This window comes from Peromyscus eremicus, chromosome 2 (assembly GCF_949786415.1).
Source record: "Peromyscus eremicus chromosome 2, PerEre_H2_v1, whole genome shotgun sequence".
Taxonomy (NCBI): domain Eukaryota; kingdom Metazoa; phylum Chordata; class Mammalia; order Rodentia; family Cricetidae; genus Peromyscus; species Peromyscus eremicus.
In genome coordinates, this window is record NC_081417.1 from 98,397,814 (window position 1) to 98,403,480 (window position 5,667).

Below are 5,667 nucleotides of genomic sequence, written 5' to 3' on the forward strand. Positions count from 1 at the left end.
TAGACCTTCTGACTAACATGCTCTCTGTTTGGGTTTTCCCACAGCAAACTTACTTATTTTCACTTTGTAAATCTTCCACTGAGGATCTTACAGAGATAATTTGAGACCAAGAAGTATATCCAAACTTTACCCACCACCTTCAGCATATATCCGTTGGTCGATCTTGCTCTATGGTATTCTAATAATGACTTTCCTAGACATCTTTGTTTCTTCTATATTTGCTCATTTTCATCTTTTTTAAGGAGTCCCTTCTTCCCTGTTTATTTCCTTAATTATCTACTATAGCAGTGTAGATTTGCAGATACTTATCTCCATGTTCTAATTGAATAGCAGGTTAGTGTTATCGGCTTGACAGAATTTAAATTGATACCTGGATTCTCGTCTTATAAATTCTAGCCTCCCTTTTTAGATAATCAAAACATGGCTGGCATGAAAATCATGTTTTCTTCAAAAAAATTAATTTTTATTATCTGGATTTTTGTTATCTACTGTTTACTTATTTATTCAGTGCTAACATCCACACAAAATTAAGCCGTATCTCTGTAAGAAGTGAACTTACTAACCGAAGTGCAGCATTTATCCACAATTCCTTTGTTATCAACTTCACAGCTCCAGTAAGAATGTTGTCAAATAGCAGAAAGGTCTTCCCTCCGCATTCAGTGTTCTTCTTCAACAACAGAGCTGAACTATTGCTGTTGGTCGCCTGTGTTGATTAGTTTCACGTTGCTCTGACAGAGCAGCTGATGGAACTTATGAGATTGATTTTGGCTCAGGTTTCAGAGGGTTTCAGTCCATCATGGAGAAAAAGCCACAAAGAGTTTGTGGCAGCAGGCATGCATGGCGAAGGCTACCCACAACACAGTGTCCAGAAAGCAGAGAGAGTGTCCAGAAACAGGGTCCCAGATTTAACCTTCAAAGGCATACCCCTAGCTACCCACATTCGCCAGCTAGATCCCACCACACAAGAGCTGTGTAGTTCCCCCAAATAGCACCAATGTCTGTAGACCAAATATTCAGAACATGAGGCTGGGAGGGACATTTCCAATTCAAGCCTTATATGTTAGGTTCTCATCATTTTCTGGGTGCTTTTTGTTGCAAATTTACATGTAGAAAGCTTTACCTTAGAGGTGTGCGACCCTGTGGGTTTGACAGATGAGCAATTATGACTCAGTCATAGAGTTATGTGACAGAGCAGTCTGTCAGCGACTGTAACACATTCCACCTGCTACCCCCTTGAGTCAGCCCTCACACATTTGCTTCTCATGGCAATGACTTTCATTTCTCATCTTTACAGTACTGCTGTTTTCAGAATGTCATGTGAATGAAATCATGCAACGTGTGGCCTTTAGGAACTGCCTTTTTTTCAATTAGGAAAATGGATCTATGATTCATTCATCTTGTGGATCATTAGTTCCTCCTTTATTTCTGAGTAGTGTTCTAGTGTACAGTCTGCCAGTAGTATTCTGTTGAAGGGCATCTGGGTTATATATAGGTTTTTGTCAAATATAAATAAAAATATCAAAGCCATTAGCACTCTCTATGAACTTAAGGTTTCATTTCTTCTTGGCAAATACCCAGGAATAAGGTTGCTCGGTCATGGAGTAAGATTTGGTTTAAGTAAGTGAAAAATTGCCACTGCTTTCCATAATGACTAAACCACTCTCTATTGCAACAGGAATAATCTGTTATGTATCCCTCTAAGAGGAAATTATACAGCCACAACAATTTTGTAGATGAATATTCATAGGCAGACGTTTACAAATTTTAAAAGCAAGTTATGAAACATTACAATACAAAAGACTGAACATGGCTGGCACATTTTCATTGAATATGAAATAATGTTTTCTTCAAAAACCATGATTTTTTTATTATAATGTCATATTAAAAGGCCATATGCTATTTATTTGACTCATCCTTTGCTGTTGAATGATCACATTATTTCTAGCTTTTTAGTGATATGAATAATATTTTATATGTTAATTCTTATACACATTTGTGGGTTTTGTCTTTATTATGGCTGTTCTGTGCATGTGTGTTCATTGAAGTGGTTCTGTCCTTCCACCTTTCTGTGGTTCTGAGAATCCAAGTCAAGTCACTGGACTTGCTTTTTCAGCTGGCAAGTGCCTTTACTGCTGAGCCATCCTGCCAGCCTCTAAATATATTTTCTTAGACATGTGGTTACTGGCTCAAGGTGAAAACACTGTCAACATTCTCAAGACACATTTGCCAAAGGATCCCTAGAGTTTTCCAACACCAACATGCCACAGAACTTTCCTTGTTATGGCTTGATACTGAAATGTCCCCATAGGCTCATGTTCTGATTGCTTGCCCCCAGATAATGGTGCTGTCTTTGGGAGGTCATGGAGTCCTTTGAAGTAGATCACTGGGGATGGGCATTTGAAGGTCATACCAAGCTTGACTTCCTGTAGTAACCATTCTGCTTTCTAATGTGTGAGGGATCTGTGCCACAGGCTTGCTCCAACATGAATCCCACCATGCCTTCCCCACCATGACAGACTGAAAGCCTCTGAAATCATAGGGTAAAATAAACCATTCTTCCATCAAATTGTGTCTGTCAGCTACTGCAATCACAGCAGAAAAAAGCAACTGATCCAGTTCCAATGTTTTGTTTGACTTTAATTCCTAGCCTCAAATCTCCCTACGAATTAGTCAGTCCTTGCTCTGGTCTGACCATTTGTGTCATCCCAAAATTCAAACCTTGAAGCCCAGTCACTAATGTGCTGGTATTGGGAGGTAGAGCTTCTGAACAGGATTATAGTCTTTATAATTAGACCCCAGAGACTCCCTAGTCCTTCTAACAAAAGACTGTGTAACAAGCAGGCACCATCTACAAACCAGGAAGCCAGGAAATGGGCTCTCACCCGACATGCTCTCTACCAGCTCCTCAAGCCTCCAGAGGCTAGAACTGTGAGAAATCACTTTCTGGGTATAGGCTGATGATGTTTTCTTAACGCACCCCCACCAGGACAAAATGGCCCCCTTTTCCTTTCCTGCGCAGATCCCCTGGGAACAGGGCCTTCCTGCACCATCTGTGTGGCCTGAAGATAAAGGGAAGACTCTCATCCTGGAGTGGAGTTCCCGTACAGTGAGCAGACGTGCTCAAGTTGATCCTCTAGTTCCTGTTTGTGGTAGCTGGTCCACATCTGTTGAGTGTCAACATGTCACTCTTTCACCCCGCTCCCTTTTTCAATCACTTTTTATTACTTAAAGATGTTTTGAAGAGTCAGAAATGGAGCCTACTCTGCAATTTTTGGATACTTTACTGAGCCAATAGACATGTGGTTCACTTCAATCTAATCTGAAAGTTCTTAAGTATCACATTTAAAATCATTAGGAAGTTGTGAAGTCCCGGACTAGCAAGATGGCTCAGTGGGTGGAATTGTTTACTGTACAACCCTGACAACCTGAGTTCAATCCCAAGATCCCACTGTGGAAAGAAGGAAATGACTCCTGAAGGCTGACTTCTGACCTCCACACATCTGTGTCATGTGTATGCCCACACTCACACACATGCCATGTGCACACACAATAAGAATAAATAATTGAAAGGGAGAAAAAGAAAGATATGACCCTAACAGTGTAGAGAATCTCCACTGGCATCATGGATGGATCCTTCCAGAAAGTTTCACATGAACAGCAGAACTCTATGCATTCACATTCTAATGATAAAAGGTTGGATAGCCTTCTGTTCACATTATTTTACTAGAAAGAATAAAAAACAAGCAAAGACTTACCTTGATTTTTTCCACGAAGCACACATTCCTCACCTTTTGAATACTAACAGTCATTCTTTTCTTAATATCTTTATTATTCCCGTGTGTGTGTGTGTGTGTGTGTGTGTGTGTGTGTGTGTGTGTTTGTCTGTGTTTCTGTGTGTATGGATGGATATGGGCATATGAGTGCTGATGCCGGAGGAAGTCAAAGACTTCAGATTTCCCTAAAGCTAGAGTTACCGGTGGTTGTGAACAGCCCGACATGGGTGCTGGGAACAAAACCCAGGTCCTGTGCAGGAGCAAGATACGTTCTTAGCCACTGAGCATCTCTCCAGGCCCTGAAGGTTATTCTAAGGCAAGCAATGTGCACAGCCTGTTAGAAACCAAAGCATGCCCTCATAAGAGGATGACAAAATACTCTTCAATATGAAGTAGAGGTATAGTCAAAAGAAACATTCCCTGAAATCTAGACAGGAACCAAACACTAACAGTAATTTAGAGAATCCTGCACTTTTCTGTGAGAAATCTTGGAATTACTATCCTAGAAAAATGATAAGGGGGAAAATATTAGTTTATAATCAGCAAATGTCCTGTATAATATGTTTGAAATACACACAGACTGAACTTACAGAACCTAGAAAGCTAGAGAAACATAAATGATCAACTATTGTTCACGCAGAGACATGGCAGTGAATTTGACAATGAACAGGGAAATTCTCAAGCTGACTACTCCTCAAAATTTAAAAAGGCTTTGGAAAAGAGATTTGCATTACTAGGAGACACAAAATGTGGTCAGAAATGGAGAGAGCAAGCAGGAAGGGTCATGGAAGCTTCCTCCTTGCTGACTAGCTGGCATACCTCAGGAGTGTGCCATGCAGGATGCTGGGGGAGAATTGTCCTCCAAAGTCTTAAAACTGCAGACCCTATGCGCTACACTACCAACCAGCCAGGCGAGGAGTGCCCATTGACGTAACCAATCCCTTTCTGGTTGGATCCGAGGTCCGCCTCATCGGACGGACTCCACACCTAGTACTGCAAACCTGATCAAAAGTCGGCAGCTGGGGAAGTCGGGGTGCGTGGTGGGGAAGCTGGCTGTTGCTTCACTGAATGGACCAATGAGCCCATCAGATTTCCTCTGGAATTACTATGTTTATGTTCATAGATTACTGCTGACATCAGAGAAGCCCCCTTTACAATAGGTGATGCTAACTGCAGGGACTGGTAGTCCAAGTGGTGACAGGGGACTACTGAATACTCAGCCCCAAGTGAGATATCAACATATCCCTGCCAAGGCCTGGAGGACATCTTGGAAGAGGAGGCAGAAAGAATGGAGGGAGGAACAGAGTGAGGAGAAATGCTGTCTTTCTTCAAAGCACAGCAACACGCTTGCCTTTTTTTTTCTAAACAACCCAAATATCTTTATTTTTTCTAATGACTTATTTCACCCTTGCATTCTTGAGCTCACAGCAGTTTTACTCACTGGCAGGAGACTGGACAAGATTAGGCCTGTCAGCATGTTGCCATGGGGAGGAGGAGGGAAGGGCTTACAGAATCCATAGGCAGTTAACGGGTCACTGGAGGAGGCAGAGACATTTTCTGTCCCCACTGGTAGGGAGCTCATGTCCTGTTAATAATCCCTCCAGACTTTATAAGAAACCTAATGAAACATGGTCACAGGAAAGAAGGAAGGGGAGAAGGGAGGAAGAGAGGGGAGAAGGGAGGAAGGGAGGGAGAGAAGGAAGGATGAAACATGAAAATAGAAAGGGGACTAGCTCAAAAGAAAAGGGATCAGTGGGGGTCAGGAGGGGACGAGAGGGAAATAGGGAGCGAATATGAGAAAAAACATATCATATACATGTGTAAAATGCTACAGTGAAACCCAGTGTTATATATAATTAATATATGTGAGTAAAAACCTTAAAAAGTAAATGAG